This window comes from Dipodomys merriami, unplaced genomic scaffold, assembly GCF_024711535.1.
Source record: "Dipodomys merriami isolate MVZ:Mamm:240054 unplaced genomic scaffold, mDipMer1.0.p SCAF_5, whole genome shotgun sequence".
Lineage (NCBI taxonomy): Eukaryota > Metazoa > Chordata > Mammalia > Rodentia > Heteromyidae > Dipodomys > Dipodomys merriami.
Window position 1 is genome coordinate 22,781,086 of NW_027206068.1, and position 22,933 is coordinate 22,804,018.

The 22,933-nt window shown below is 33.7% G+C and overlaps 1 protein-coding gene and 1 pseudogene across 4 annotated transcripts in view; one reads left to right on the plus strand and one right to left on the minus strand.

The window, feature by feature from the left end:
• The window catches only part of Immp2l (inner mitochondrial membrane peptidase subunit 2), an 864,225-nt gene that overhangs the window by 270,329 nt on the left and 570,963 nt on the right, over positions 1-22,933 (plus strand). The gene's annotated exons all lie outside the window — the stretch shown is intronic.
• The window catches only part of LOC138809992 (voltage-dependent anion-selective channel protein 2-like), a 41,214-nt pseudogene continuing 26,711 nt past the window's right edge, over positions 8,431-22,933 (minus strand).

Genomic DNA, 22,933 nt, shown 5'->3' on the forward strand with positions numbered 1-22,933 from the left:
GAGATAACTGTGTGGTTCTTATCCTTGCTCTTGTTGATGTGATGAATTAAATTAATTGATTTGCGTATATTGAACCAGCTTTGCATCCCTGAAATGAATCCTGTTTGATCGTGGTGTATGATTTTTTGGATGAATTGTTGAAGTCGGTTGGCCAAAATTTTGTTGAGAAGTTTTACATCAATGTTCATCAAAGAAATGGGTCTATAGTTCTCTTTCTTTGGTGAGTCCTTGCCTGGTTTGGGAATGAGGGTTATGATGGCTTCATAGAAAGAGTTTGGTAGTGAACTTTCATTTTCAGTTGAAAAAGTTGGAGAAGTATTGGCGTGAAGTTCTGCTTTGAAGGCCTGTAGAATTCCACTGTAAATCCATCGGTCCTTGACTTCTCTCTCTTTTTTTTTTCTTTTTTTCTTTCCCTGAATTCTGGGCCTGAGCGCTGTACCTCTATTCTTCAGCTGTAGATTAGCACTCTACCACTTGAGCCTCAGCCCTTTGGCTTCTCTTATTGATGTTTCTATTTTAAAAATTTATATGGGTCTGTTAAGTTGCTTTAAATCATCTTGGTTTACTTTGGGCATGTCAGTATTTGCTAGAAATTTGTCCATTTTTCTAGGTTCTCAAATTTATTAACATAATGGTTTGAGAAGCATTCTCATAATGTTCTGAATCTTGGTTTCCATTCTCATCTCTGAGTTTGTTTATTTGGGTGTGTTCTCTTTTTTTTTTCTGGTAAGATTTGCTAAGGGTCGCTCTTGACACTCCTTTGTAGTAATTACAATGTGCCTATGAATCTACAAGTAAACACACTGGATGATTTAAAACAAAAATATGCACTTGGATATAATAAATTATACAGGTGTCTAGAAATTCACATAGTGAGACTAAAGGAGGTTATTCTAAGGAGAGCATCACAAAGGCTCAATGGCTATGTTCATACAGTCGTATACTGTAATGTTTGTCGAAATGAACTCTGAGAAAGGGAAATGGTTTTTTTTGTTATTTTGCCTTTTGTTTTTTCCTTCATTTTTATATGTTGGTTCTGTACCTTTCTGTAAATTCTGTCCTATATTATTAGTTTATCTGTTTTGGGGGAGCATAGAAATGATGGGACAAAGGGTAAACAAATGTAGCAGTGATACTCAGTACACACTACATTGGAAATAAACTACAACTTGTGGAAGAGGGAAGTCAGGAGGTCAAACACTGGGAGAAAATGAGTGAAGAGGTGACACTGTTCAGAAAGAAATGTATGAATTACTGGACTGTATTCATTACATCTCTGTATATCATCTTTACAATATAAATAAATAAATAAATAAATAAATAAATAATTTTTTTATAAAGGTGTAAGCCATGTAGTTTATACTAATGCAATCATTCCCTGTTTTGCTTAAACAAATAAGCTTGTTTTAATAAGCTCCTAATGATTTTTTAATTTACACAGAAATGAATCAGTGGGGCAGAGAGGTGCAAAGTATTAGAATAATTTCCTTGTATAATAATTGAAGAATCACTTGAGTAAAATCCCAACTGAACTAGCTTTTGTTGGATGAAAGAATGCAATTATATTAAAAATTAATACTTCAGTGTAATAAGAAACATGAATTATTATATGCCAAATTAGGTTGCTATAAGCAATAACAAAATGGGTGACTCTGCAAATGAAAGCAGTGAGTTATTTAAACTTGCAGTAGTGTGTTTAATGAGATGCAGTGAAAGCAGAAAATGTTTAATTTAGTAATGAGTGATTTGAATCTGTCTGTCTCCAGAATGATGGGCTTTTGGGTTTTCAGTTAAAATAGCCAAATAAATACTTCTGTTAATCTATAATAGTATGTACTATATCATATTAGCCTTTTTTAGTAGGTAACATTTTTGGTATGTCAGCTTTCAGTGGGAAATATTATGAAGTCTATGTGAAACACTGCCAACCAAATTCAATCTTTGTAGCCTTTTTCTTTTATAGTTTCTCAGAATGCATTTTGTTTGTTTCTTTTTGAGTTGTGTAAGGTCATAATTCAATTCACATCTTAAAGGAAAGTTTTTGCTTTGGTATTGGTCAGGGTATAATTGTGTAACTCTAGTTCATTTTTATAAATGGTATGTAGTTTAAGAGGTGTACCCACAAAATTGATGGGCTCATCTTACCTTTATAATGTTGTGTAGAGCTGTCCAATTATACAGATACTTTTCAAACATGTATCTCAGACTGCTTCTTTTCACTGTTTGTTATTTTTTGTCAGTACAACATCTTCTTAGTTCAAGTATTTTGTAATATCTTCTCAGAGAGTTCGTATTTGCAGCATGGGATAAGTTAATATTGTAATTCATATAGAGAATTGAATTATCAAAGAGCTACCTCTAGGGATATTTTGTTTTCTATTGATAATTTTGTAAAATGATAATAGTCCTGCACTCAGTTATAAACAAGTCATCACTCAAGGAAGTCTAGGCCTCTGAACAGTAGACTTCTAATGAACATCTATGGAGGAGAGGATAAATTTCTAATACCTAAAAATGACATTACATATTTAAACATGCAATGCATTTTTCTGACTTTATCTTCCTTCTATGTGATATTTCATTGGTATATTCTAATCATCTTCAATTGGCTTTCAAAGTAAATTAAATGAAGAAAAAAATGTGTACCATATTACACAGTGAATGAAAATGTGTCCCTAGAGTCACACTTGTAGCTACTTTAGTATTAAGAATGTTACTGTATGTCTTTTTCTCACACATAGTAAAAGTGATATTTGTACAAAATATTAAATGATGGTTCCAAGAATATTTAATGTTTTTATTGTAAAAATACTGTACAAAGGGTTTATAGTTACATGAGTAAGATAATGAATACATTACCTATTGAGCATTGTTACCTCCTCCTTTGTTTTTCCCTATCATTCCATCCCACCCCTCCTACACAACTCCTCTTACTCCCTCCCCCCACGTTGTAAAGTTCGTTTTCAACATAGTATTGTGTACATCTCATTGTTACAATGGGTCAACCTGTATCCTTATTTCAGCATTTTGTTATTTCCCTTCCCCTCCCCAAATTAAAAAAATATATACACAAGATGCAGGGCATCGACATCTAATACAGAGAAAACAGGGGTTATACCCTTGGGGAAGAACATATAAGAGAACAAAGAAAATCACATAGTACATTTTTAATACGTTAAAAACAATAGCAAGAAAGAAAAAAATCACTTGTGTCCTATCTTGGGGTTCATTTCACTTAACATCATCTTATATGGTCATATGTACGTAGCTTTTGACCTTTTCTGCTTGTCCTATACTTATACTAGTTAAGGCAAATAAGGAAAACCATGGAACCTATGATTCTTTGGGCTTGGCTTACTTCACTTAATATAATTTTTTCCAAGTCTTTCCATTTCCTAACAAATGGGTCAATGCCATTCTTTCTGATGAAGGCATAGAATTCCATTGTATAAATATGCCACCTTTCCTTGATCAGTTCACCTACTGAGGGGCATCTGGGTTGGTTCCATATCTTAGCTATGGTAAATAATGTTGCAATAAACATAGTTGTACTGGTAGATTTAGTATGGCCTTGCTTGTCATCATTTGGTAAATGCCCAAAAGTGTGATTGCTAGGTCATAGGGGAGTTCTATGTGGACTCTTTTGAGGATTCTCCATACTGCTTTCCAAAGTGGTTGAACATGTTTACACTCCCATCAACAACATAGTAGGGTTCCCTTTTGGCCACATCCCCTCCAGCTTCTGTTGTATTGGAGTTCTTGATAATAGCCATTCTAACTGGGGTGAGGTGGAATCTCAATGGTGTTTTGATTTGCATTTCTTTTATGGCTAGAGAGGTTGAACATTTCTTCATGTTTCTATTGGCCATTCTTATTTCCTCTTCCGAGAAGTTTCTCTTTAAGTCTTTAGTCCATTTATTTATTGGGCAGTTGTATATTTGAGGATTTGTTGTTGGGGGATTTAATTTTTTGAGTTCAGGTATATTTTAGATATGAGATCCTTGTCTGTTGTATGGTTAGTGAAGACCTTCTCCCAATCTGTGGGCTTTCTATTGATCTTGATAGCTATGTCCTTTGCCATGCAGAAACTCTGCAGTTTCATGCAATCCCATTTGTCCAACCTTTCTTTGATTTGCTGTGTTTCTAGGTCTTTATTAAGAAAATTTCGGCCTGTTCCAAGGAACCCTAGAGTTTCTCCTATTCCACCCTGTAATGTTTTCAGAGTGTCTGCTTTGACTCCGAGGTCTTTGATCCATTTGGAGTTGATTCTGGTGCAGGGTGATATATAAGAATCTAGCTTTAGTTTTCTACAGGGGTTTAACCAATTTTGCCAGCACCAGTTACTGAAGAGGCTGTCTTTCTTCCATTCTCTTTTTTTTCTAAGCTCCATTATCGAAAATTAGGTGGCTATAGGTCTGTGGGTTCATTTCCGGGTCTTCAGTTCTATTCCATTGATCCTAAGTCTGCTCCTGTGCATTACCAAGCTGTTTTGATTACTATGGCTTTTTAGTAGAGTTTGAAATTTGGTATTGATATTCCTCCAGCACTGTTCTAAGTGTGTTATGGATTGTTTTTGTTATTCGGGGTCTTTTATTGTTCCATATGAATGTTTGGTTTGTTTCTTTTATTTCATTGAAGAATGAAGTTGGAATATTGATAGGTATAGCATTGAATTTATAGATAGCCTTTGGCAGTATTGCCATTTTCACAATGTGAATCCTCCCAATCCAGGAATATGCGAGGTTTTACAACTTCCTTAGTTCTGTTTTAATTTACTTTCTTATGTTTTTACAGTTTTCATCATAGAGGTCCTTCACTTTTTTAGATAACTCCTAGGTATTTTATTTTTTGTGTTTCAGAAGGAGTTGCTTTCTGATTACAGCTGCACTCCTTTCATTGTTGACATACAGAAAAGCCATTGATTTTTGAGGGTTAATTTTATACCCTACTACTTTGCCAATGTTTCGAAAAAGCTCGAGTGATTTGGGAGTGTAGTTAGTGGGATTCTTTAAATGCAAGATCATGTCATCAGCAAAGGGGGAGACTTTTACTTCATCCCCTTTATGTTTGTATCTTTTCTTATTGCTGTAGCTAGGCATTCTAATACTAAGTTGAAGAGAAGTGGAGGGAATGGACATCCTTGTCTCGTTCCTGAGTTTAGAAGAAATGGCATTTGCTTTTTACCATTAAGTATAATGCTGACTGTAGGTTTGTTATCCACAGCCTTTATTATATTGAGGAATGTTCCATGGATTTCTAGTTTTACGAGAGCTTTCATCATAAAGGGGCATTGGATCTTGTCAAATGCTTTTTCTGCATCTATTGAGATAATCATGTGGTTCTTACCCTTGCTCTTGTTTGTGCGATGAATTATATTAATTGACTTGCATATATTGAAACAGCTTTGCTGATTCTTGGATTCTCTGTATGGGGGGCTATTTCTTGTCCTTTATTGTGCTCTTGTTCATTTTCTATGTGTAAGACATGTTTAAGTATCTTTTGTTCAGCTCATTTGGTGGAGATATATTGTTGTAGGGTTTTTTTTTGCTTTGGAAAATTTCTATTTTACCTTCGATTATGAAGGAGAGTTTATCTGGGTACCGTATTCTTGGTTGATAGTTGTTTGTCTTTAAGGCATGGCATACATCATTCCAGGCTCTTCTTGCTTTAATTGTCTCTGCTGAGAAATCTGAGGTGATTCTAGTTGGTTTCCCTTTATAGATGATTAATCTTTACTGCTTGACAGCTTTAAGCATACCCTCCTTGGTCTGAATTGATCCTTTGTAGATTATAATGTGATGGTGGGCTGTCCTGTTCTCGTATGGTCTATTTAAGGTTCTAAAGTCTTCTTGTATCTGAATAGGCCTATATTTTTTGCATGTTTGGGAAGTTTTTTGCTAGGAGCTTGTTAAATAAATTTCGTAGACCATTAACTTCTGTCTCTAGGTGCTCCTCTACACCCATTATCTACATATTAGGCCTTCGGATGTTGTCTTCTAAATTTTGAATAGATCTATTGTATTTCTTGTATTTGTCTTGAATAGTTGTCTTTTCTTTCTCTACAATACATAGGCTGTCTTCAATCCTAGAGTTTACATCTTCTACATTGTCTAACCTACTGTCAAGACTTTCTACTTTGTTTTTCCTTTCCTTTCCTTCTCATTGGTCAGCTTTGATGACTTCAGGTTCTTGGAGTTTTGTTTTAGATTTTTTATGGACTTCTCTATTTCCTTAGTTTGGTTTTCAGTGTTCATTCTCAAATCCCTTAGTTGATTGTTTATAGTTTCATTGGACTCCCTTTCCTTCTGATGGGCTCCATTCAGCATTCCTTTTGTGGCCTCCCGGGATTCCTTCAGCTGTCTGCTTGTGTATTCCATGAATGCCTCAATTAATTGTTGGCTATTCTAATCCTGCTCACGCAAGTCCTGTATTAATCTTTGATTTGCTTCCTCATGCTTACAAATTTCCTGTATTAATCTTTGCCTATTTTCATCCCACTCCTGCAATCCTGTATTAATCTTTGATTAGCTTCCTCAAGCTCACAGAATTCCTCTATTAATCTTTGTTTAGCTTCTTCATGCTCACACTTTTCCCTATCCTGCTCATGCATTTCCCTATCATGCTCACACAGAGTCTTTTGTAGGCTTTCAATTTTTTCATTCAGCATGTTTACCAGTAGTGTTTGTAGAGCATTTTGGGTGTTCTTGTCTTGATTATTCACTAACTGCCCTGTCACCTGATTATCATGAGTAGAAGTTGAGATACCTGGACTTGCTATTTTTTATTTATTTTTTCTGACTTGTTCTGCCCATTTGGTATGAAAGCCAATTTAACAGTAGAATACTATTTTAAGGCCTGCATTAATCAGAACCCAGTAGTTGCACAGATTGTGTGAAGTAGTCAAAATGAGTAGAGATACAATCTAGTTGAACAGATATAATCTAGTTCAACAACAAGCAACTAAGGATTAATGGACTAAAAACATCAAAAAAGGATTCAGCAGACCAGAAATTAATAAGTTTCGGGAGAATTATGGGGGAAAATAAGATTAGAGGAATGTGAGGAGGGAAAAGGAGAGAGTAAATTTAACCAAGGTGTAAATTGACAAAGAGGAAACAGAAGGAAAGGAAGAAAGAGATAAAGAAGGAAAAATAAAAAATTAAAATTAAAAATTAAAATATGAAACTTAAAAATTATAAAGGAATAATATTGAGAGAGGAGAAGGATAGAAGGAAAGGAGGAGAGAGATAAAGAAAAAGAAAATTGAAAAATAAAAAAATGAAAAAAATGAAAAATTAAATTAGGATGAAGAAATATATAGGAGTTAAGGCTGAGAATTTGTGAATTAAGTAATCAATTTCTAAATTAGGTTTGCACACAAGTCTGATAATGCACACACAAGTCTAATAATCGAGTACAGTATATGTCTGGGGATGAGGACAACAACAATTAAGTCTCTCAAAAATAACCCAATAAAGACCAAAGCGAAAAGAGTAAAAAGAGTTTAAAAAAGCACATACACGCATCTAAAATAAAAATGATGACATAAGAGAAAACAAAAAAAATTAAAATTAGGTAGAAAAAGTGTTCTTCGATTTTTTTTGGATTGGGGCAGGGCAGGGATCTTGTGTCTCCCCTGTGTCCATAACCAGTCTCTTTGTGGAGTCTGTAGTTTGCTTGTGGTGTTTGGTTTCCTATAGCTTAATTGTTTTCTTAACTCAGTTTGTTTTCAGCAGGCAAAAAGAAGCTCTGTCTTACCCAGACCTTTATGACTGTCTTCCCAGAGTAGTTCAGTAGGAGGGAGATCTACTTTGAGTATCACAAAAGAGGGAGATAGCTGTTTCCTTTAGCTTGGAATTGCTGTGACAGGGATTGGTTGTGAGTATGGTTGAGGCCTGTTAGCGGGGCTAGCTCTTGAGACATTCACAAAGCCCAGCCTGGAGCCATTCTCAGGTTTTATTCTTACTGAGTTTCAATTGTTTTTCTTTTACCCCTCCTGCCACTGGGTCTGCTGCCTTGTCTGCAGTGGGGAGGGGCAGCCTCTGGTTCTGTTTACTCAATGAAGAAAGTCACTCCTCCATGGGTGGAGCTTTCTCTCCTGCGAATGGCAACTTTTCCCTGGATGGAGCTGAGCTGGACAGGTCAGGTTCCTGTGACTTGTTGAATCAGGCTCCTATTGTCTTCCTTCAAGGTCTGAATTGCATGCTGACTGTTCTGGCCCAGGTCTTTATCAGTATCAAAGACGAGTTCTTCTCCTGTGGTGGCTGAGGGGTTATCTTCCCACAGCTGCTTTGTGAGAAGGAATGAGGATGTCTTGGGTACTCATGCCTATCCCTTGGTTCAGGCCTGTGAACAGTCTGTGACTGTCTGTGTGAGTACGATGAAGATTCCTGCTTCTTCTCAGTTCTTGCTAGCTTAAGTAGAATCCACTCACGCACTGCCTCTGGTACCTTTGTCCCGGGTCCTTCTCTGTTTGTATGGTGGCTGCAGCAGCAGCTGCTGCTGCCGCAGACACTGGCAAGTGGTCAAATCCATCTCTTTAATCAAGCTGGCTGGATTTTTCCTCTGTGGCCAAACTCCCTGTACTGTGATGGCACACTTAGTGTGACTCTCTAGCCTAGAACTTTGCATTGGAACATTAAAACTGCTTTCTATGTGAGAGCTTGATTAGACCCCAGGTTTTCCTCCACCATCTTCCTCAGGAATCCTGGTTTCAAGAGTTTTAAAATGAGTAATTATTAACTCTGGTGCCAGTGCTTCATGCCTGTTATCCTAGCTTCTCAGGAGGGTGAGATCTGAGTGTTGTGGTTCATAGCCAGCCCTAGCAGGAAGGTCCATGAAACTCCTATCTCCAAAAAACCACCAGAAAATTGGAAGTAGTGCCGTGGCTCTAATGGTCAAACGCTTGCCTTGGGCTGAAGAGCTCAGGGACAGTGACCAAAAAAATTATTATAGTTCATATATAAATATATATATATATCATTTGAAGATGTAATATCATAAATCTGTGATTTCAAAGCAAAATGAAGTTTCACATTTACATATGCTATATTCTAACAAACTTTGGTAAATAAATATTTTCTATGCATACATTTAATTAGAATAATACTTTATTGTAACTTTTATAATTTTCTTTACTTGAAATTTATTTTCTGTTATTGTAAAGGTGATGTACAGAGGGTTATGGTTATATAAGTCAGATAAAGAGTACTTCTTTTTCTACCATGTCACCCCAGATTTTTCCCTCCTGTCCCTACCCACAAGTTGTATAGTTTATGTTCAATTTTGTCTCTAGTGAATATCACTTCTACATTTGTTTATCCTTTGTTCCACCATCACTTTGTCCCCCCTTACTCTTACAAACACAAATAAACAAACCAAAGCAAAAGAAAACAAAAGCAACAGCAAAGAAAGAAAACTTCTTATTCCTTTTCCTGGAGTTCATTTTCATAAATATTGTTATATGATTAGATGCATATAGCTATTGCATGTTTAGCCTAGTACTTTAAAACAGGAAAGAGAACAGATGAGTTTCTTTTAAAAGTGAGCCTGCTGAAATATTTTTAAATCAAGTTACTAATTCTTTTGTTTTAATAAAAAAAAAGATCTTATTTTCCACAGAAAAAAATGCAATGTTTGGTAGCAACCTCTATACTTTTTATCTTTTGGGAAAGATAATTTTTCATGATTTATTATTTTTAATAATTAAACTTTAGAACCTCTGAATTATTGTGGAAAAACAAAGGTACTTATTGTTTCCAGAAGTATTTCTTGTTAATTATGGCTTTAAACAATAGAATATAGATAAAGCTAGTATGTGAGCATTACTGTATGATTTGAAGCAACCCATCAATACCTTTTTTATGAGAATTGTAATGTTAGTCAAAGTATTTAATAATATTTATTAAATAATTATTAAAGGACACTGCCAGCACTCTGGGCTTTCTAAACATGATTGTGTTAACAAAAACATGATATTTGGAATTAGTAGGCTTTAGTTCAAGTCCTGCTTCCTCAATCCCTGGCTTTGTCTTTTAGATTCTGGATAGCTCAGTTATCTTCCAGCCCTTTTTCCCTCAACTGTTTACCCACATAGATAGTCCATAATTCACAGTATTTTGTTGAATAAAATATATGTGAAAGTTTGGTTAAACTTTATATAATAATAAATGAATATAACATGTAATTAGATATAAGTTACTATGATAATAATTCTCAAAACTTTCTATTATTATAATCAGGAGTTTCTCCATAAATAAATCCTGTTGTGAATGATTTTTATATGGACGAGTCTTTTCTAAACTTGCCGATTACTATTCTTATTTTTCTCTTTACTTGTCCTCTCATTCGTTTTGTTTGTGGTGTGGCATATGCAAACCCCATACTTAGAATGTCGATATTGCCCTGCTTACTGTCTTTTTGATTGCATCCCATCTTCATGTTGGAGATATCATTTAGAAGTATTACTGTTGTTTATTATGATACAAATAGACATTTTTAATCTTTCAGGCCTTTTAAATACCCCCTTTAAATGCTGTGGCAAGAAATTACATCATAAAATATATTGGTGGTAGTGTTTTTACAAATGGGATTGGGGAGGTGGTGAAGTTGTTTTATTGGTCCAGGATATTTTGGTGTATTAATATGGAAAATACATAGCAAATATGATGTGATTATATCTGCATGTAAGATAATGGATAACTTAGAGGGTTTTTTCCCTCATATTGTTTGACTTACATTTGAGAATTACTGATATGTTTGGAGGTGTATATTAATAATAGAACTGAAAATCTTCTTCAGAAACAACACAAACAGACACACACAAACATACAAACACATAAATACAAACACACAATGTCTGGGAAGCATATATAATGTGTTTATTTTTCCTTTTTTCCTATGTAACATTGATAAAATTCACACATTAAAAGTAAATGAAGTATTCTTTATTCTGACAGTCTGGAATTTTGCTCAAAATAACACTTGGAGAGCCATATTAGGTTCTGAAATACTATTTTTCAACAATTTCATCCACAAAATAGCATTTTGTTCATTTCTATTTAGTAAATGACAGGTTGATAGGTGAAAACAAAAATTTCTGTAGGTTTTACAATCCATATTTATAAAATGTCCCCCTTTGAAGATTTGTGTATATTCAAAGACTTCTAAGATTGTTGTAAAATGCTTAGGACCATTAACCTTATTTTGAAATGGACAAATCAAGATAAAAGAAGAGAAATAGATTTTTGTTTCTGTGAGAACTGACTAACTTGCTTTTTTTCTATCATTCATAGTATCGTAACATTATTTTGTGTGTGTGCTTTTCCTGGGCTTGAAATCAGGGCTTGAGTCCTGTCCCTGAGCTTTTTAAATTCAAGGTTAGAGCAATACTACTTGAGCCATAGCCTCACTTCTATTTTCTTTCTTTCTTCTATCTTTCTTTCCTCCTTTCTTTCTTCCTTCCTTCCTTCCTTCCTTCCTTCCTTTCTTCCTTTCTTTCTTTCTTTCTTTCTTTCTTTCTTTCTTTCTTTCTTTCTTTCTTTCTTTTCTTTCTTTCTTTCTTTCTCTCTTTCTTTCTCTCTTTCTCTCTTTCTTTCTCTCTTTCTTTCTTTCTTTCTTTCTTCCTTTCTTCCTTCCTTTCTTTCTTTCTTCCTTTCTTCCTTCCTTTCTTCCTTCCTTTCTTCCTTCCTTTCTTCCTTTCTTCCTTTCCTTCCTTCTTTCTTTTCTGTTTTTCAAGTTTATTGGTGATAACAGTTTCACAGACTTACTGCCTGGGCTAGCTTTGAAACATGATCCTCAGATCTCAGTCTTCTGAATGTGAGCCACTGTAACCCAGCTCAAAACAATTTTTTAAGACTTTTCTGAAATTTCTTCCCATGAGTATCTATGCAGTTGGTAGGATATGTGTGGTGCGTAACTCTAGTAAAAAGCAACTGGGTGTATAAATTTTACTACTTAGTGAATCAGTTTTAACTGTCACTGCAGTCTGTAGAGTTAATTTCCACATATATTTTAATACTTCTGTCTTCAGAAAATAATGACATTTTAATTGAAAAATTCCATTCAATACTTATTTATTTTTTTGAGATAGCATAGTTATTGGATACCTCATGCTGTGTTCGAATGAATTTGCAATGCTACCTCAGACTGCTGAGTGCTGTGATTATAGGTATGGTTCAGGACATTGGCTTTCACCCAAGATTCCTGAATTTTATTTTCTTTATATACTGGGTCTGGCTATGCTGCATACACACTTCTTGGTCTGAGTTATCATTGTCCTCCGTAGTTCATTGAAGGTCACAGTGCCCTTAATTTACTTTAAGTGTGTGGCTTTTATAAGCATTATTTTCTGGAATCTGTGACCTGAATAATTCTCTAACATTAGGTGAAGTTGTGTATAGCAAGTTTTCAGAGTTTTAACACACACTGATTAGTATTTTGAAATCCTTTGATAACAAACTTTCACCCCAATTAGGTTTTGTGTTTTTATTCTGAAACAGACCACATTAGACTTTTTGGTTAAAGTCCTTCTTGGAGTTTTTTCTCATCCGATTGTTGATGCCCTTTTTATGTCCTAGACCTTGTTTTTTTTTTTTTTTTCTGTCAAGATCTTTATTTACTGTCAGTTCCTGCAGCCCAGTAGAATCACAGCCAGCTTCTTTTCACCTCTGACACCTGCACATTCTGTCACTATTGTCTCTACTCTAGTTCATTTCAGAGGACAAATGATAGCTTTTTTCCCTGCTGTAACTCTAGCCGAGACCTTTTTCACACAATTTTTTTTTTACAGTGAATCTTTTCAATATTCTTTTCTTACTGTTTTATACCTAGAATGGAATATAATAAGCAGGAAACCTGATAATATTAGTGAAAATTTATGTAAGTTTTGTTAACTCTCCTGTTTATTTTTACTTTTAAGGAAATTATTTCATTATAGACACAGAATTAACACCCATGAATATTGACATTATCAATTTTGGACCCGCAAAGATTTTTTAAATTGTCTAATTATATTATTTTTTTATAATAAAGGTAATATACAGAGGAGTTATAGTTACCTAAGTCAGGTGATGAGTACATTTCTTTTTGGACATTCTTCTTAGGTTTTTTTTAAAATGTAGTATCCAGAAAAACTTCAAAGTTGTTTAATTGTAATAGCAACACCAGATTTCTAAGGCTTGAGTTCTGAAAGTTCCTAAAGAATATCAACATATATCTCTGAATAACTGCATTTTGTGCCACTGTTACTAATCACGTATAGATTCTTCACAGATTCTCAAAAATAGAACTTAAAAAAGTTAAATGGTCAAAAACCTCAGTTTAGTATTGGTTTCAAGCCTAATATTGGAATCCTGTATTCATCATATGCTGATATTCTTTTCTTCCCTGATCTTCCATTGTAATTAGTTCTTCATTCCCTTTCTTCCAACAACCATGCATACTAGATTTTCTCTTCTGAAATCATATGGCAACTATTTAAAATGTGCATATACTTTTTGTTGTCCTTGCTTATCTGTAATAATGATTTGTGTTTGTGGAGCTACTTGCTAGGTCTGAGTTTATACTATGAATTGAATCTTTTGTAATGATACATTTTGATACATAACCCCACACATACATGAACATTTGCATGCCTATGCACACATACATACTCACAGTTTGTTCAGTTTGTTCCACTTATTGTTTGATAATTGTTTCCTATCAGATGTATCAACAAATGAATAAATTATGCTTTATTTAAACTCACACCTGAGGGAAAGAGCTCTGAATATGGACTTTCAGAAGATAGGAACATCCTTCTAAGGTGTAGGGAAATTATCTCTTTTGAGAAGTAATTGTCAAGATTCAAACAAATGTTTTTGTTTTTTTTTTAAACTTGGTTAAAACAAAGTCTACTTCTCTTCTCCTTTATGCATGCCATAATTTTTACAGATATGAAAATATTTTGTTGTGGGACAATTTACTAGGTATAGCTTCAGACAAATTCTTACATTAAGAAACACAATTTATGAAGAAAGAACTGTGAAAGCTGCATTACATCTTCAGATATAAGAAAGAGTTTTTATAGAAATTGGATTGTTCTTTTCAAATGGATAATTTTACATCCCTCAAAGCAGTTTGTAAATATTTAATTAAAACCATTAAGAAACATATATAGAGCTGAATATTTTATTTTCTCTAAAGCATATAACTTTCATGGCATATACAATTGTAAACCCACCATTAGTAGGTATTGTTGTGAAAATCACTGACCTATAAAAGAATATCAATTCTAAGAACTTGTGAATTTACAGCACAATGTGCATTTCTGCCAGATTGTTTCAGTTATATCACAGCTTTTAATTCTAAAAGATTTTTACATGGTAAATTACTAGTGATAGAAAACACTTTCACCATAATAAATATTTGATACTAAAATATCTGGTAAACAGATATTTCATGTTTAGATTAATGAGTGGTTTGGGAATGACCAAATGCCCAGCAAAGAGGGTAACAGTATGCCATTGTGGTTTTTTTTTAATCTGTGTTTTTTTTCCTTGAAAAGAGTGTACTTGAGATGAAATGAATAAGCAATTATTTTTATTAAAATATTTTTCATCTCTTATTGCAAAAAGGTGCCTAAAATATAATTTTTTTTTTTGGTTTGGCAGAAACAAGTCTGTTAATGTCTCTTTTTCATTCTCTAGTAATAGATCACTTAGTAAATGTAACAAATTAACAAATACAAGTCAGAACACCAGGCAATTGATTGTAAATATTGGTATCATTATGAAAATAGAAGATATGCCAGCATCTAAAACTTAATTAGTGGAGGAATATTCATAAATCAAATTATTTTTTCTAGACATCTTTCTGTTTTTTCCCCCCAAATATTTCTAAATTAGTTAGCATCATGATCTAGTTGTTCTGTAGGCGCAATATGAGTTGAGTTGGAGAAAGCTGTGGAGTGGACTAATGGCCACTGCTTACTGTTGTACATGACATGCAGAGTTAAGTGGGATTATCCGAAAACTTAGCAAACTCATTTGTGTGCCATGAATGGCTCACTAGGAGAAATACAACTGGTGTAAAAAAGTACACAGGTGGTGGTCCAGGCTAATGAACTGTGCTTTGTAACCTGTGGCTTTTTTTTTTTTTAATCCATTCCTAAAACTACTTTCCCACTGTTCCTTTAACTGTGCCCTGCGTTGTAAGGTTTTGTTGTGATGCAGTTCCCTTTTGTTTTCTTTTATGCTCTGGAGTTGAAGCTATGAAAGGCAGATTCATTTATTGTTTAGTTGAATCAGAATGACTGCAATTCCACAAACAAATTGGACTTCAGGTCTGGGTGCTTTGTCATAAATAAACCTGGAAGAGATTGGATTCTCTCTCCTAGGTGATATACTTCAGCAGTGTGTTAAAATCAGCATCTAAAAGGAATGGATTTATTGCTGAACTGACTGACTGATCACTGAGCTACACACACACACACACACACACACACACACACACACACACACACACCCTGCCCTTGTACTGCACACACACACACACACACACACACACACACACACACACACACACACACACACACACACACACACACACACACACACACACACACACACACACACACACACACACACACACACACACACACACCCTGCCCTTGTACTGCTCTCTTGTTGCTGTCCCTAAATCCTATTCAGCTAAAGTTTATGATAAGAGAAACTAATATTCTGTTTTCTGAATTATTCTTTTCATTTTAGCTCTTATTAAAACAAAACAAAACAACAACAGCTTTGTGAGGCACAGCCCTCTCAGTGAATAATTCTTCATCATCTGGAAAGAACACCTGTTTCATAGATTGGTTGAGGGTATTTTCCATGGATGGGTCAGGTGAATCATATTTTTCACAAATAATGTTTGGACATTTTAAAATATAACAACATGTTTTTGCTTGAGTCTGCAACTACCTTTGAAATACTTGAAAGTACTTCTTTTCAAGGATTGCAAAAATGTACTTTTTCCATTAAAGTGTATTTACTTTCCTTTGTTTCATGTTAGTCAGTCTATAAATCATCTGAAGACATGGAAAAGCTAGTATTTCCTCCTTTGTTGGAAAGTATATACTTTGTGAGCACCATTAACCATATCCTTTATACTTATGGTATAAAAATAAAAGTATAAGCATTGTGTACATGTATCTTGACCCTTCCTACTTAACAACAAATGCTATAACAAATAATATTTTACTTGCTGTTTTACATAATTCTATATAATCAGTTAAACAATACCAGTAATAACATTTAGGCATAAATATGTCTTTGTCAAGTACATCCGAATTTTTATTTTTTTATGTTTTGCTTTTTGCTTTTTTTGGAAAACACTTTTCCTTTACTACTTACTTTAAACTGAGGTCTTCTTTTTTTCTAGGATTATAAATCTGTAGTTTTTTAATTTAAATTTTATTGTAAAGGTGATGTACAGAGGGGTTATAGTTACATAAGTAAGGTAATCAGTACATTTCTTTTTGAACAGTGTTACCCCCTCCCTCATTTTGTTTTTTTTTCTAGTGAAAATTTACTTGAAGGCTCAAGCCTCATATTTGCATTTTTATTAAACTATTCTTTTAATCTCTTTAAAAGCATGAGTTAATCCTCTGGCTTGTTTTAGACCCTTCTTTTCATCTCTTTTTCACTTTCTTTGAATGAACGTGTAGTTTTATTGACACAAAATAATTGTATGATGTGACATTTTGAATCAGTGAATAATGAGCAAGTCAAGATCATTGGCATATTCATCACAAACATTTACCTTCCAAACCCCCTTCTCTCCCAAGTTGCAAAGTTCCTTTCCAACATAGTGTTTAATGAGTACCACTGTTGGATTGGTTTACCCTTTGTCTGACCATTTCTTCCCTTCCCCAAATGAGATAAACTTACATACAAGACATAGGGTACAGAAATTAAAATAAAACAGTGACAATAGGAAAGAAACCGAAGGAGAAAAAAGAAAAAACTGAAAACAGTACAATTTAAAAAACCCTCTTCTTTCCGTTTCTTCAAGTTCATTTCTATAAGCATCACTTTATGTGATCATCCCTCATTTGTAATATCTAGAATATGCCTATAAATCTACAAGTTAATCCAATGGATAGTAAGAGACAAATAACTGTACTTGGATATGCTTAATTAAACAGCATTCTATGCAACCACAAACTAAGAACAAAGGAGAATATTCTTAGAAAAGGATCACAATAGCACATGGAAGTCTTCCTTTTTTTTTTTACAGTTGGAAATCTTAATACAACTGTTCTATGATTTGCCTCAAATAACAGATAAGTTATAGGGCCTGACTCTGTTTATCTAACTGAAAAGATTATGTTTTTCCAATCTTTTATATTCCTCATTGTTCTGTGCTCAAATTGTTTTTACAAAACAAATCACAATTTATTTATTTATTTATTTTTGGTTGGTCATGGGTGCTATCTATCAGATCTTCAGCTCAAAGCTAGCACTCTACCACTTGAGTCACAGCGCCACTTCTGGCTTTTTCTGCTTATGTGGTGCTGAGGAATTGAAATCAGGGCCTCATGCATGCAAGGCAAGCATTCTACCACTGAGCTGCCTTCCCAGCCCCCCCACAACTTGAATTTTATATGTAATACTGGAGAAAGTTTAATGTGTTTTAAAAGTGACTATTAAATGAGGAAAGTGAATATGACCAAAAATGAATATGATTATACTACATATATGTATAAAACAAAGAAACTCAATTAGAATGCAATAACTAGTGCTACAAATATATATCAAATGATTATTTTTATAAAAGACCACTTTTATTTTTTATTTCAGTTATTTGAGAAAGGATCTTGCTGTATCGCACAGGCTGGCCTGGAACTAGAGACCTTCCTGCATTAGCCACTTGAGGACACTAATTACAGTTGTACACCCCATTATTATATTATATTTTTTGTAATTAAACAGATAGTTAAGATCGATACTATCTTGTTGATATACCTCAAAAGTATATTAAGGGTAGCTTTTGGAAAATAAGATGCAAGTTTATATTAAGTATTTGTAGAATCTAGACAGAACAACTTGAGATACTGTTACCTCAAGAGTGGTCATGGCGTTATAGAATTTGCCTACATTTAGTGGTGTCATTTATTATTATGGTGCCACATGTTCATTTAGCTCAAATAGTTTTCATTTGAATGTTGCACAGAAAATCTTTGCTATCTGTCTTTCTAAGATAAATGACTTGATGAAGCCTGATATCTAATGTGATGTTGACAAGCAGGATATCGAAGAAGAAATTTCAAGTGTGGAGGTTAGAATTAAATGATTTTGTTTAATTTTTCTGACTTTAGACTGTTATGCTTCAGGGAGAAATTTAGCAAAGATAATTGGACAGACTACCATTACAAATTAGGTCAAGAGCCTAAACCTCTGAATACCAGCCTTTTTAAGAGACTAGACAATAATACATAAGAAAATGGAACTATCCTGGACATAACATAATGGGATTGTCATGTGTACAACCCATGGTGCAATCTTTCTTTTTAATATCCATGTGAGGTTTTGCAGCTGGTCCTTCTTCATTCTATTTGCTTTGACTAAATCTCTCACTTAGGGATTGGAAAGATGACAGAAAACAGGTGTGAATGTGTATCTAATAATTGACTGTACTTTCTGTCCTTTCATTAAAAATTGGCTCTGTTGTAAACGTCTGTAACACTAATATGAATAGCCTTTTCCTTTTGTACAGTCCATGGTTTGATTATACAATTAAACCAAATCACAGGCTTATGTCATGTTATTATAGTACTCTTGCTAGAGGGATAGATTCTGGAGGTGTGATGAGTTTACATCAGTTTAAGTGTACTTAGCAGCCATTCATTATAGCTTAGTGTGACATTGATTTTTAAGTATAAGAAATGAAATATGCAGTAACAATGTGTCTTTAAAAAACATTCTATATTATTGATATACTTCATTTCCATAAAAGACTTACCTAAAACTTGATTGATACTGAATTTTAGTTTTGCTATTGAGAAAATCTATTTATTGTCAATATTAAAATTGATTATTGTGAAAATAAGATGATAATCCTAAATTATACCTTACCTATTACCATTTTTTGTTAGAGACAAATCTGTTTTATTATAGACAACATATTCCCTCCTCCATTTTTCTTTAAAAACCAGAAGTTTCAAAATATCCCTAATTACACTTAGTAAGAGCACTTAGGCATACTTATTGTACAGATTAAATAGACTATTGAAACCAAAAATCACTTGATTTGGCTCATTCCCCCATCCTCCATTTTCTCCAGTGATTAAAGCTCTCATCTGCTTGCCAAATTGATGGAACTTGGCAGTAAAATATAAGCTATTGAGAAAATGTGGGCGAAGATTAAGTTTTCTGGGTTTTACAAAAGATCAATAGAGATAAAGAGATTACAAAAGGAATTGGTCTCATAAGTTTAATATTTTGAACTATACATTTTTCTGTTTTCTGTCATCATCAGGTAGACCTAAAATGAAAAACCTTTGCCTAGAGAGATAGGGTTTTGGTTGTATGAATTTAACCAAGGAGGTATTTATAATTATTCACACTTTTGTCTTTGACTTGTTATTACATGTGAAAACATTATATTTAAATTGTATTGAGTATGAAAATAAACATTCAAAGCAACAATATGATAGTTAATTAGAGTAAATTAGTCTTTTTCAATACTAATTCCTGGGAGATTAAATGATGGCATTGAGGACTTACCTTTATGCCTGTCATTTATGTTGTATACACTCATATATAACTCTAGCTTGGGTAAGGAATTGGTTGCAGAATAATGTTGGACCTAATATGAATTTGTAACAATCATTGAAGTACCAGTTGGGAGAGACAAGGAACCTAGCTCAAATGTACATAACAGGAAGATGTTTTATTATAATAGAAATAATGGCCCAGTCAGACTAGGACAGCACCCCTGGAAAGGCTGCTGTTTCTTTGGATAGAGCAACAATTGCCTAATCCTTTTTATCTACCTGGGAAACATCTGGATCTTTTTTTTTTTTAAATGATTTTCTACTCCAATAATGAAAACTACTATTGTTACTATTATTCAAAGTCCATTATATTCATTGCCATTTAATTTTCAGAGTAATTCTGAGAGTAGTTTTGTTCTTCCTGTTTTCTAGTTGTACAAATTGTGTGCAGATTACTTAAGAAATGTACCAAAGTGGCAAAATTTGAACTCAAATTAGGTCTTGTTACAAAACTTTGATTTTTCCATCCCCTATTACAAATATGAAAACTATTGTTCTGTACAGTCCCTGTCATTTCGTGTATGACATAAAAGCCATTTTCTCACCTAGATATTTTACCTTCTAAGAGGTGCTGATTGCTCTAAATACTTTCTTTCAAAGTCATTTGGAGGTGCAAGAGAGTCTTAAAAGAGAGACAGCTTCTGGAATTCTAAGACTCACATTAGAGTCTGCCCTTCCTGTTTCTCTATAAGCTTTTATGTGATATACTTCTGATTTTCAATCTCCTTGGCTTTTATAATATTGACACTTATTATGTATTTGTGGTATATAGGCATCTAATATGTAGTATTATATCAACAAAGTTTTGAAATATTTATGGTAATTATTGTCTTCATTCAAAGATTGGATTAAGTTGTCCAAAGTATAAATGTTGGGGGGTGGAGGGGAGATAATGGTAATTACTGTAATTCTAGGCAGCATTTGGGAAGCTCACACAGTAAAATGGCGAATTGGAAGTCAAAAAGAACAGAACAGAACAAAACAAAACATCCTTGACTGAAACTGGAGGAGGGGTATGTAAAGCCTTAGGAGGAAGGGTATATAAAGCCTTATAGGTGCCATATGCTGAAATCTTGGGTTCCCAGTTCAACCTTCCATTCTCAGGCTTTCCTTTTGTTCTCTCCTTGGTATAGGGTTATTTCCTGATTACTCTGAACTTCAACAACCCTCATTTGGCCATCTCATTCTCCCAGCAATCTTTATAGCAGCCCTTCAAGTTACACCTTGACATTCCAGATGCGCATTAGCATTGGATAAAAGAGATTAAGCAATGCAGGCTGGATGTTCTGATCTTCACTAAAGAGCTTTATTTATAGGAAAACAATGTCAGCCTTAATAAATGACAAGTGTAGTGCCAACTAGTATCCTAAGTACCTTTGTGTTTTCTTAATAGTTATTACCAGTTCACTGGATGGGTGTGGCTATCACCATTTTAGGGATCTGAAACTGAAGTTTAGCATGGATACATAATTGTTTGAGCTGTCATCTGTTTTCAAGGCTATATTACTCCAGAGTTTATGAGATAAGATAACTGTTCTTACTTCATTTTCTTCTGAATAAGGCCTATCAATCTTAAATGGAAGACTGGGTAAGAGAATCCTCCAAATTATGATAGAAATGAGGCTAACTTAAAGAAATGAACTAAACTGAACATGATAACATGCAGCTGTAATCCCAAAAACTCAGGAGCCTGAGTCAAGATATTTCTAGTTTGAGGTCAACTTGGGCTACTAAGACACTGTCTAAATAACAGCAAGAAAGAACTAAACCATATCTATTTGTATGGTAAAATTTTTGTGATTATTGGGACATATAATTACAGTAAGTATTTTATTTTTTTACTTAAAAGCAACTCATTTTTATTTTTTATTTTTCATTTTAATCTTTGTTTAAATGTCTAATTTTCAAAATTGCATAGCTGATTGTCAAAATTAAAACTTTTTGAAGAAACAAGTTATATAATAGTTCTTTTTTGTATGTTTTTAAAATAGTTCTTATATATCTTGTTTCAGAGAAAGTTAAAACATTGAATAAATGAATATGCTATGTTAGTGAGTCATAAAATTGAATTGGAAAATACATCTAATAAATTAGAATATATGCAATAAATATTCTTATAAGATATCAAATTGAATTAGTTATTTCATTTTAAGACTCAGATAAAATTGTTTCACTATTTTTAATGAGTTATAAATTTGATTAACATCAACATAAAGATAAATTATTTACTCAATATTTAGCATTCACTTTAGATGGTAACTAGGATTAGGTAATTTTGATTTAGTATTTTTGTTTCTTGTTTTGTGAATTTTTCTGTCCATTCCTTTCCTTTGTCCATTTAAAATTATTGTTTTCTTGGGACTATGCCTAAATAATAGCCCTTGAGTGTTATTCGAATATTTCACCTCAGTTCAGCACCAGAGACCCTGCTTGAATCATCTAAAAGTATTTATGAAAGAATTGTTGACAAACACTGGTCATGTAGTTTGGACAGTGTTTTTTAAAATGGAAATAAAAGGAATAAACACGATTGTTCCAGTTTATTGCAATGAGATTTTTTTTTTCCAGATCTTACCACAGTTAGAAAACTCAAGTGAAATATGGCAATGTCCCAGGATTGACAAGACAGAGTTGAAAGTCTGGGAAGGTATAGGTACTTGCAATTTGAAGGGCAGAAAATGGCTGAAGAGGGAGATGTATAGATTAATATACAGAGCCAGGAAGACTGTTCCCCTTAGAGCTTTCAATTGAGCACCAGTCATCATGTCAGAAAACTGAAGAGTGCTAGAAAACTAATTATCCGTACAGAACAATCTTCAGAATTCATAGAATAATTCATGTTTACATCAGCCATACTGTGGAAGCTCTCATAATTTATAAGACATTAGGTAGTCAAGAAGAATATTTCTGTAGCAATAGAACAAATTCAAGCCTATAAAGGCTGTTCCAGTTCTTCACAACAAAGCTTAAGAGAATCCCTGTAGGATTAGCTGTTGCCAACTAACTTAACTATGCTCCAGACAAAGCTCAAGAATGCTCATAAGAACACAGAACATACAGTTCCCAAGGAAGTGATGATCATAAAGCTCAGAATCTAATAAAAGTTACTAGTTATGCAAA